The 12192-nt window shown below is 46.3% G+C and overlaps 1 long non-coding RNA gene across 1 annotated transcript; it reads left to right on the top strand.

Annotated features, from left to right (window-relative positions):
- Positions 1-8991: 8991 nt before the first annotated feature.
- On the top strand, positions 8992-10172 carry LOC148109122 (uncharacterized). Its single transcript, XR_015726445.1, has 3 exons — positions 8992-9050; positions 9459-9483; positions 10124-10172. It is a non-coding gene; the product is annotated as an uncharacterized LOC148109122 (long non-coding RNA).
- Positions 10173-12192: the final 2020 nt, after the last annotated feature.

Below are 12192 nucleotides of genomic sequence, written 5' to 3' on the forward strand. Positions count from 1 at the left end.
TGTTTGAAAACACAAGACTTTGTAACAGTGACCCTCACTTCCTTTACACTGGGATTCATCTCATTTGATCTGCTGACCTTAAGACAGGCAACTGGAACATTCTAGAGAACAGTCATGGATATTTGTGGACAAGGGCCCCAGAAAGTGGATTCAGGGAGACGCAATAGGTTTGCTCGTTTGCTTTTTGTTGTTGTTGTTGTTTGCATCTGATTCTGTCCAAAGGAAATCGTGTTGGGGTAAAATGCTTGTATTTAGGCAAAGCAGCTGTGTGTCACAGAGCAATGGTCTGGGAACTCAGACTCCCAGATTTGAATCCAGCTCTGGAACTTGTGAAATTGTGAGATCTCAGGCAAGATCTAGACCCTCTAATTCACCTTTCTGACCACGTGACAGGTGGTCATTCTTTCAATGCTCATCACACACTTATGTGATGATTTGTTTCCTATCCCTGTTCCTCAGGTGGAGGAATGGAGGCACAGAGATGAATGTGACCAGGTTCATGAACTCCTCTAAGTAAAGGAGCCAGGAGGTGAACCCAGGCCTGCAGTCCAGTGCTCGTGCTCTAACTACTGAACCGAACTGCACTTATGACTCAGTCATGGGATCAGTAGTTACTGTGCAAAGAAGCTTTAGCATCTGCATGGATGTCAGGAATTCCCTGAGCCAAGGGGAATCCCAAACACTGTTTGTCATTATGAGGTCACCTCGGTGGTCACATAGCCCAGGGAAGCTCTTGAGCCATAGATGTCCAGATCGTGCCATAGTCATTCATCTGAAAAGGACGTAGAAAGCCTGGTTCATTTGAAGCCATGATTGTGTTCAGTTCAAAGATTCTGAGGGTTTGGAGGCACCGTTTAGGACAAGCCAGTCAAACTCTGTTTGAACACTGGGCTACTCCTCAGCACCTGACCTCAATCTGGTCAGAATGGAGGAGACCCTTTCACGGTGTTTGATGGCATTGTCAGTATGAGTAAGCCCTAGTCATGCCGACATCCTGTGACCTTAGGGACACTGCTGGGACAAGGAAAAATAAGACTCAAAGGACCAGTCCATGATTAACCTTCTGTCCAGAGCTGGTCAGTGCTTGGCCAATCAGTGTCATGGCATGGTCACTCTTCAGGGCATGGCACAAATAGAATAAGAATAGGGAGCATGCTGGGCGGTGCCTGGCTGGCTCCGCCAGTGGAGCATTTGACTCTTGATCTCAGGGTCGTGAGTTCAGTCCCCATGTTGGGCATGGAGCCTATTTTAAAAACAGAGAGAAAAGAATCGGGGACATGTGTTGTAGATTTGATAACATTCTCCCCATGAGCCCTAAAAAAATGCTTGAATGCCATGAACTACACACTTTAGGGACAGTGACCAACAAGAACTCAAACACTTGTAACAGCCTGCTGTCCATCATCCTTGTTTGGACACGCTTCTCCACCTGGGCCAGGGAGTGTCCATGCTCCAGTGGGGGCCTTTGCTCCTTCCGGAGCTCTCCGATTGTTGGCTAGTAAGTGCAAGCATGGAGAGAGGCCATGCTTCATGACTATATACACATAGCCTTGCAAAGCAAGACTAGAAGTCAAACAGCATCAAATGAATAATGGTGGTTGGTTTTCAATGATAGAACTTCATTACTGACAAATTGTCAACAATTGATGAGCTTCCTCACAAATGATGTGAGATGAAATGCAACAGAAAGTCGTGCTTAGATCTGAATCTAAGTCTCTCAATAAAAGGTTGCTTATTATCACGTGCAAAATAGTATACAGCAGATGATAGATTTAAATGCAAAAGCAGGTCTGGGTGATCCTTACGGAGAGTCGTGATGGGGGAGCTTCTCCAGGGTGTGGGTATGGAAGGGTCCCTCTCTATGTGTCCTTTGTATATTCCCTGATTTTTTTAAAAAAGATTTTATTTGAGAGAGAATGAGAGAGCAGAAGCGGTGAGTAAGGGGGATGTGGGGGGGGAGGAGAAGAGGGACAAGCAGGCACCAAGCAGAGTGCAGAAACAGAGTCCCGGCTCAATCCCAGGACCCTGAGATCATGACCTGAGCCAGGTCAGACACGTGACCCGCTGAGCCACACAGGCGCCCCTGAGGGGTCCCTCTCAAAGGAGGTGGGGCTTGGTCCCCTGCCACTGCAGGGTTTAGAGAAGGATGAGGAGTCTATAAAGACTGGATCTGGGGGAGGAAGGAAGGAACAGGGAAGGTGCCCATTCAGAGCCAGTGCAGTCCCGGTTCACTCTTAGCCAGGCCTTAGCCCAGGCAGTTTGGAGACTTACTTAGATCAATACCAGTGAGATACTAGAGGTCATAGGCTTAATTTATTAAACCAGCAAAGCACTAGCCCAGGTGGCCATTTTTCCAGTTAATTCACAGGAACTGCTCAGCCAGGGTTGATCAGTTGAAGGGAAGCTAATTCTTGGTAGAGCTGTCATGTGACAATTAGTTTGGAAAGTCCTGGGTTCTGAATCAGCTTGGGAGCCCTGCAGACCACTGGTCCCTGAGGGTGCTCAACTGGTCCCGGGGAAGGCTCCACGTCAGAGAGCTAGTAGGGTGAATGCTGTGGGAGGATGGCCACAGTTGGGCTTCCCCTGGCCCTTCAGAGGGGCTTGTCAAGGGGCATCTGCACTGTGTTCTGGGTCAGGGGTTGAAACCTAGATGTGCGAAGGTGAGCTAGGATTTGGACTTTGCTGTTGGCTCAGGCACCTCCCCCAGGGCATCCACTGTCTCCCACAGACAACTCGGGGCTGGAGGATATGAGAAAGAGATGAGGGAGCCCTGGTTCAGGGCTGCAGGGCTTGATCTCAGGTGTCTGGGCAGGTGTCAGGTGTTCTGGGACCTCTCTCCCCAAGGAACAAACTCCATTCCTGTCCCGGCTCCCCCACTCAACATTAAGTTGTCTCTATAGCTTGGCTTTGGTAAATAGTGCTGCCGAACATGAGCAGATATTTCTCTGAAATCTAGACTTGAATTCAAATGGATTTCTTATCCAAGAGTGGGATTGCTGGGTGTAATGGCAGTTCTTTTGTGAATTTTTTTGATGAAGTCCCATATTGTGTTTTCATAGTGACTGCATCAGTTTACATTCTCCGTGGGGTATTTGAAGGCTATATGAACCCTAAGACCTTCCTGAAGCCCTCTCTGACTCAGGTGGCTTTGCTAGGCAAAATGATGAACCATGGGATCAAAAGTTTGAACTCTGATGAGCTTATCTCTCCTTTTCCTATGGTCTTCTGATAGCAAGATGTCAACAGCTCTTTCTGTTGTCATGCATTTCCCACGGTCTCTGAGAAAACAAAAAACAAAAGTGAAGAAAACATCCATATTTTCTCCAGGTCTCCGGAAGCTGACCAGGAGAATAAAGCCGAAGGTTCACCCCACTTCTGACCTTGTCGAAGGTACCGTGGAAATTCATTCATTAAGTTGATTCAAGAATAATTATTCTAGGGGCACCTGGGTAGCGTCCAACTCTTGATTTTGGCCCAGGTCATGATGTCAGGGTCATGAGATTGAGCCCCGTATTGGGCTCCATGCTGGGTATGGAGCCTGCTTCAGATTCTCTCTCCCTTTCCCTATGCCCCTCCTCTGCTCACACTCTCTCTTTGTCTCTAAAAGAAAAAAGAAGAAGAAGAATCATTACACTAGTTTTCAGTGTCCCATACTTAAGACAAAAATGCCAAGCCATATTATTTTTGTTTCACGTGTGAAAATTTTAATTTAGCTGGTCACTCATCAGTTTATAACCACAGTAGTCAAATGGCATTTGCAACTCAAGTCTGTTCACATTTCATGGTAGGCATAGTGAAGCTACCAAATGGACATTAGTCTGTTATTAAATATTAGGAAAAATAGATCTTTTATTATTTTTTTTAAATATTTTATTTATTTATTCGACAGAGATAGAGACAGCCAGCGAGAGAGGGAACACAAGCAGGGGGAGTGGGAGAGGAAGAAGCAGGCTCCTAGCGGAGGAGCCTGATGCGGGGCTCGATCCCATAATGCCGGGATCACGCCCTGAGCCGAAGGCAGCCGCTTAACCACTCTGCCACCCAGGTGCCCCAGATCTTTTATTATTTTTAATGAATAGACGTTATTACTTCAAATAGGTTTAGATTAAGATAATAATTGAGCAGATAATATAAAAAGTTTCCCTATCACCCTTATCCCTTGGTGCACAATTTCCACAATCCTTAAAAGCTTCATCAGTGTGGAACATATGTCACGAATCACAAAACCAGTGTAGTGATATTAATACTCATTGAAGGCCAGCATCGCTAGGAAGGTCTGCTCCGTGTTGTGCAGGAGTATGGGTTTTGACAAATGCATAAAGTCGTGTATCCACCATGTACAGAGTAACTTCACTGCCTTGAAAATCCTGTGTTTAACCTATTCATGCCTTTGCCCTTTCTCTAGAAATCTTAACAACCGTTGACCTTTTGTCATCTCTATAGCTTTCCTTTCTCCAGAATGTCATCTAGTTGGAACCGTAAAGCATGTTGCTTTTCCAGACTGACTTCTTTCACTTTTATCTATACAGTTCACATTCGTCGATGTCTTTTTGTGACTTGATTGCTCAATTATTTTTTTAATCTTCTTTTTATTATTGTTTGAGAGAGAGTGAAAGTGTGTGGGGAGGGGCGGAGGAAGAGGGAGAGAGAATCTTCAGCAGCCTCCACGCTCAGCAGGGAACCCGTCTGATGTGGGGCTGGATATCATGCCCCTGAGATCATGACCTGAGCCCAAATCAAGAGTTGGATGCTTAACTGAGTGAGCCAGCTATGTGCTCCGGTAGCTCAGCTCTGTTTATTACCAAATCGTATTGCATCGTAAGGGTGTATTGCCGGTTGTTTCTCCGTTCACCTAGTGTAGGACAGCTTAGTCGCCTCTAGATTTGGTGTTCATAAATCAAGCCAATAGAAGCACTCCTGGGCCAGTTTTCATGTGGACACATTTTTCAACTCAACCGGGTAAATACCTAGGAGTGAGATGGCTGGATGACACAGCAAGACTGTGTTTTGCTTTGTAAGATTTGATAGGATTCACCAGTCAAACCATCTGGGGCCGGCTCTTCCTTTCTGGGAAATGTATTAACTATCGGTTAAATGTCTTTGATACCTGCCTGTTCAGATCATCTATTTCCTTTCAGTGGGTTTTGGTAGTTTTGTGACTTTGAAGGAATTTGCCTCCTTCCTTTCAGGAATCCTAGAATTTTTCCATGTATTCCTTTAGAATCCGTTCAATGTGACGTCTCCTCTTTCATCTGATGTTAATGTGTGTCTTCCCTCTTTCTTCATGGTTAGTCAGGCTAGAGCTTTATCCATTTTACTGATATTTACAAAGAACCAGCTTTTGTCTTGGTTTGGTGCTTTTTGTCTGAGAGTTTTTTGTGTTCCATTTCATTGGTATCTGCAATTATATGATTTTTTTTCTCTTACTTGCTTTATATGACATGACTCTTTTTTGCCTTGTTTTCTAAGGAGGAAGCCTATTCACTTTGAATCTTTCTTACTTTCCAACACGATAACATTCAGTAGTATAAATTCTCCCAGGCACTGCCTTTGCATACATTTTTGTCAATGTATGTTTTCATTTCGTTTAGTTCAAAATCTTTTCAAGCTTCTCTTGAAACTTCCTCTTTGACCATTTTTTAAAAATTTCCAGCTATTTGGGGATTTCCCAAGATTTCTTGCTGTGGTTGAGCTCTAGTTTAATTTCATAGAGGTCTGAGAGCAGCTGTTGTATTGCTTCTACTCTTTGAGATGTGTTGGGGTGTGTTTTATGGCCCAGCATGTGGTCTCTTGCTGAATGTTCCAGTGAGCTAGAGAAACAGTATATTCTGCTAGAGAGTCTGTGCTCCAGGAAACCTGGATTCCCTGTGTTCCCTTTCCTGTCTCCTCAGGGCCATGGTTTGTCCTGTGTCCTCCCCTCTCCATGGATGCGAGAGTGGTTGATTTTTCAGTGTCTTCAGGCTTTTTCTTGTTCGTAGGGTGGACAGTGATTGCCATGATCCTTGCATGTGGAGCCCTCTACTTTTGTCTTCATGTGCCCTCAATCTCCCTTCTCCTGAAATGTGTCTTGACTTCAAGATATTTGGGCACACGCTGCTTCCACTCATATAACCAGGTCTCCAAAAACAGCCGAGAAGCCTGTGTCTAGATGTCAGCTTACGTAGCAAAACACATGTTTTCTTTGACGTTCCACCTTTTACATTGGCTGTTATCCTAAGTTAGAGGTTTAAAAAATATCAGCCATATGCTTTCACTCAATGTGTTACCCTCCCAGAGGTATGGACTAGTGAAAATAGAGAATATATGTGTTTTTACATATATCCATTGAGTATCCAGCCTTTCACACACAATGACAGACCAAGAAACCCATTGACAGAGATGGATAGATACGCATGTATATAGGGAGTTAGTAACATAGAAAAAAGAAAAGGTAACGTTTTGAGATGGAGACATATGAATTTCTGTATGTAGACAATTGCATCCTTGTGCACATAGAGCTCCAGTTTTAGAAAAGCACGAGCCTCTATTCATGTGGTTGTGAGGTAATGCACAGGTCAGGTCCCCTGAGTCTGCATCCAGCGCGCTGTGCAAAGGCGAAGCTCTGGTCTTTCGCATGACTGGGCAACAGGTCTTAGCTTGAGGTGCTCACGTGTAGGAGGAGGAAATCACACAAGATGATAGAGTTTCACACGTTATAGAACACGAGTATGTTAGGTACATAAGCTCTCTCCCACCAGTCAACTGGTGTTCATCGTGTTGGACCAGATAGCTGTCAGGTCAGGCAACTAATTCATTCTGGGAGCATCATGCACATTATTTTGGGAAATGGCCACTTAGTGTGTCCTCAGGCAGTCAGCAAAAGCATTTCTGAGACCTTTATGTGACTCCTTAAGCACCGGGTCTGGCTTAACTTAAAGGAGTCCTTTTTAGGCAAAGCAGGTGTGTGTCGTGGGGAAAGCACTGGCCTGGGAGCTTGGACAGCAGAGTTTGACTGCAGCTCTGAGTTTTGTGGAGTTATGGCATCTCAGACGAGACATTTCACCTCCAAGGAACCTTCCTGAGCATTTCCATGGCATGCTTTACTTACACTAACCATTCAACCCTCACCACCAATGCAGTACTTTGCTTGCTAAGGGCACTCTTCAGATGGAGAAACTGAGGCACAGAGCTGAATGTGCCCAAGCACACAAGCTCTTAAGTGGAAATGCCAAAATGTGCACCCAGATGGCTGGGCCCATGCTGCTACTCTGAGATACTGAACTGCACTTCCCACACTGACAAGCATAGCTCTGAGCCATGGGTTCAACTGAAACCATGCAGGATCTTTCCAAGGCCTGTGTATATATCTGAACTGCATGAGTCTACAGAGATCCCAAGTACTGTCTACCATTATGAGGTGGCCTCAGTGGTCACATGGAGGGCAGACTTGGGCATAGCCCTTAGTGTGAAAAGCACACAGAAGGTCCAAACTGTCTGTCCAGCTCACAGATTTTGAGACTGGGAGGCACAACATTGAAAAACCTGGTAAATCTCTCTCAGTGTTGGGTCACTTCTCAGCGGCTGGCCCCAAACGGGAATCAAGAGATAGTTTAATGCTCTTTGATTGCATGATCCCCCTGAGCCCCAGAAAGCCTCCAGTGCTGGCAATGACACACCCAAGCAAAGAGGACAAATAAGAACTCCAAGTAACATTTGGTTACTAACCCAGGGTCCACTCTTTTTCCTGCACCTCTCTTACAGAGATGGGGTAGAGGACATCAGGAGGAACCCAGGCTTCCCACTGTAAAGGACCATCCCATTAGTGGATGACTACTGCTAGCACGGAGAGCCACCCGACTCAGTGAACACATACATGAGACACACACTGGACAGAAAAATACCATAAGATTAATGATGTTATTTTTATTTATTTCATATTTTTAAATTTTTGGACTATCTTCTGTCTTTAGGGTGTCTTTATTTTTCATCATTATTTTTGAATGGAAGTAGTTGAGTTGACACACCATATTCCGTTCGTTTCAGGTGTACCTTTGCCTTCAATGGCAAAGCCAGGACTCTGTTTCTCCCTTCTTTGCTGCTTCTGTTCTCTGCATCTCCTTCCATGAAGAAGGGGGCTCACCAATAGCCAACTGCAGGCTTTTCTTTTTTAATGTAAATTCAAATTAGGTAACATATACTGTATTAGTAGTTTCAGGGGTAGAACTTAGTGGTTCATCTGTTGTGGTAACAGCCAATTGTCATTCCATCAAGTGCCCTCCTTAAGGCCAATCACCCAATTACCCCATCCCCCCACTTCAGCAGCCTCAGTGTGTTCTCTAGATATATGGGAATATTACTCAACTGTTGAAGGACTCAAATCTTGTCATTGGCAAGTGCATGCTGTTAAACCAACCACATCCCTCACCAACCCCCCCTTCAGCAGCCCTCAGTTTGTAATATAGATACACTGTAAATTACTCAACCATCAGAAGGAATCAAATCTTGCCATTGGCAACTGCATGCTGTTTAACCAACCACATCCATCTCCACTGTTCTGTCGTTCAAGTCAAGCAGAGCTCTCTGAGTCATTCATGAGATAGAGCACCGTGGCGGGAAGGTACTCTGTGTCCTCTAGTCTGTCTCCCATTCGGATGGCCAGCTGGAGGAGCTTCGTCCTGGCAGAACAAATAGAGAGACTTTGCTACGGGCAGAGGGAGGGGTGGGGCTCCCTCACGACACCACAGTGTGCAACCAGGCGACCTCTTTGTAGACTAACTGACTCACATCGACCAGGTTGCCTTAAGCTAGAAAGTCAAAGGTTTGTTTCTCCTTCGTTTTCTCATCCTCTTGTTTGCTTTTCCTCACCCACCAAGGAGAATGGCCCAGCAGCAGCTCAGCCCATGCTTCTTAACCAGTCACTCCCATACAGTCTTGTCCCGTGTCCATATCAACAGTGATCACAGAGTAATTCCCGAGTAGGACCAACAATGGATTGACACTTACTCTGTATCCTTTCAGAGTCTACCAAGGAGGACCTTGGCAAGAAAGCACCATGGCCCAACACATCGAGGGTAAGCTTGGCTGTCTTTGCCTGAGAAAGAAATGTTTCTTACTTGAGTTTCGTCTTTTTGAAGTGAGTTCAGCTATGACAACATGACAGTGTAGTTTTTAGACGTGAGGTACCATTTTATTGGGGTGTTGGGAGGGGAGGTTTTACTGTGTGGTAGGGGACCTTTTACTCAGAAGCGGTTTTTCCTCCCTGAATTAAGAGTTTTGTAATTGTGCTTCAGGGAATTTGAAAGATCCATCCCCCAGGAAAAGCTCATGCCTTTTCCATGGGTGCACACTGTGCTTCCTTTCCGGGCCTTTGTCTTTCCTGCTGTTTCTCATTTGGTTTTCAATAGTCACCAAGAGAACCGGTGATGACACAGTATGCATATGACCTGACTCTCAGGGTGTGTTCTTTTCTGTAAATGCAGGTGGCCCCAGAACCATGTGGAGGTGGTACGTATTCTGGAATCAGTCCCTTGCTGAGGAAAAACTCTAGATGGTAAGGCAGGTTGGGGGGATGTCCTCACTGTCCTCAGTCTGGAGAACCATCTGATTCCAGGTTCCTGGTAGGACTGAGGCTTGGGAGTGTGGGGAAAAGCAGACTCCAGGTGAGAAACTATGTGCATGTGTCTCCAGTCCTAGGAAACCAATGCATTCCCCCTGGGTGGTGTGGGTGGGTGTGCATGAGGCTTGAGGGTTAGGTATCTTGTGTAGTGTGATTGTGAGTGTGTGTGTGTGTGTGTGTGTGTGTGAGAGAGAGAGAGCAAGAGAAAGAGAGACAAAGACAGAGACAGAGAGAGAGAAGACAGAAACATAGAGAGAGAGACAGAGAGACAGAGACAGAGAGAGAAAGGTGTTTCTCCAGGAGATATGTCAGACAGATACTGCATGATGTCACCCTTCTCCAAAGCCATGTTATCACACTGCGCACTTTAGAGCCTTACTGCGGTGGGTGGCCCAGCAGGGGCTCTTCAGTCCATGCTTGGAAACCAGCTGGCTCCATACACCCCAGCCTCGTGTCCATATCCAGCAACATTCCATGAATATTCTTGAGCAACAAGAAGAATGTGCTGACAGGTACTCTGTGTCCTAGATGCCTTGGAGGAAGACATGGATCCCATCAAAGGAGACAGAGCCGGAGGCACACCTCTCGCCATGGTGAGCTAGAATTTAGAATTTCTTTGTCCGAGGAACAGATGTTGCTTTCTTGGTTTCTTTCCAATCAAAATCAGATGAAAATGAGACAATGTATATTTGGGATTATACATATAGATCTCATACAATTTTCCTTTTTGGGAGAGCATGGAGTGGTTGTCTCTGCCAACCGTTAGCTGATTCGAGAGGACATTTACCATTGGCGACACCAAACCTGGTTCTAAACACTGTGGTAGGATCCTGTCCCTCAGTAACACTTTCTCCTGCTTGGATGAAGCATTTTGTAGTCACCGTCCTGAATGTACTGGACAGACATGTCCCCCAGGAAAAACAACTTCCTAAGGCATTCAGTTCACTTACTTTGGGGTTGTTGGACTCAACCACTGTGTTCCATCTGGGTTCCTAAAGTCATTGAGGGAAATAAAGCTCACACGGACAGTGTGTAGCATGACCTGAACCTCACGGTGTCCTCTTTTCTGTACCTGCAGGGGACAGGAGCATCTGGTGAATGCGGTACGTATTCTGGTATCAGCCTCTTCCTTAGATAAAACTCTAGATGTTAATGCAGGTGGGGCATCCTTGCAATCCTCAGTCTGGCGAGCCGCCCTGATTGGGTTGTGGGGGTGTGGTGGACAGGAGATTTCCCAGGTGAAAAAGTGTGTCCATGTGTCTACAGTCCTAGGAAGCCATTGTGTCCCTGTGTGTGGTGTGGTGTGTGTGCGTGAGGCTTGGTGTTGGGGTGTCTTTTGTGGCTCTATGTGATATGATTGTATTTTTGTGTGAGAGACAGGGAGAGTCAGACACAGAAAGAGAGATGCAGAGAGGGAGAGAGAGAGATGGAAAGAGTGAGAGAGAGATTGCATATTGCTCCAGGAGTATCCCACTGCCACTGCACAATGTCCATTGTCCACATTCTCAAAAAAAAAAAGAAAGAAAGAAAGAAAGAAAGAAAGAAAGAAAGAAAGAAAGAAAGAAAGAAGAAAGAAAGAAGGAAAAGAAATTAAAAGAAAAGAAACAGGGGCGCCTGGGTGGCACAGCGGTTAAGCGTCTGCCTTTGGCTCAGGGCGTGATCCCGGCGTTCTGGGATCGAGCCCCACATCAGGCTCCTCCGCTATGAGTCTGCTTCTTCCTCTCCCACTCCCCCTGCTTGTGTTCCCTCTCTCGCTGGCTGTCTCTATCTCTGTCAAATAAATAAATAAAACCTTTTAAAAAAATCAAAGAAATGAAACGAAAAGACGAGATAAAGAAATCTCGTCACAGCGCACACATTATAGCCCTATGACCACAGGAGGCCAAGCGGTGGCCCTCAGCTCATGCCTGGGAACCAAATGCCTCCATATGCTCTAACCCCATTCATAGCGAGCAATACTCCCCGAGGCATTCTGCTGCAGAGGTTAGGTGAGAGGCACATCCTGGAGCACATTTCTCTCTTCTCCTCACCACATCCCTTATACTGGGAGCAGAGCAAGACCTTCACTTGGCTCCATGGGAGAGAGGCTCATATGCAGCTGCCCGGAGACCCTCCCTGGCTGACGGGAATTCTAGAGGCCTGTGTGAAGGCTGCTGGGCTGGCAGCACACACTGGCTCTCACGGTCCCTCTGAGCTGGTCTCCTGGGACTGACTGGGCCCAGGACAGAGGCTCTGGGAAACGTGGCCAGGATCTTTGCTCCTGTCAGATTCCACTGACAGCGACGGGCCTGGTCCCCACATCGTGGTTATGGCCCACCCTCGGACCTTCCATCCATCTGGTCGGGGCCTCCCCTAGTCCTTCCAGGTCTCAGGGTCTTTGGTGAACACTGCAGGTACTGGTGTTTATGTGGCCACACCAGCTGGAGAATGCCCGTCACCCCACTGACAGACTAGGGGAATTCGGACAAGTACCATTACCTCTACTGTCACATTCATCTCCTCTCTGGGCTAGGACACTTACAGGCTGTCATCAATAGGAAGTGTGTGTCAAGTGCCCAAGATGAGCCCAGGCATGGGGCAGTCTACTTGATTGCCCA

Source organism: Ursus americanus, chromosome 13 (genome assembly GCF_024610735.1).
Source record: "Ursus americanus isolate L20-20 chromosome 13, mUrsAme1.1.p, whole genome shotgun sequence".
NCBI lineage: Eukaryota > Metazoa > Chordata > Mammalia > Carnivora > Ursidae > Ursus > Ursus americanus.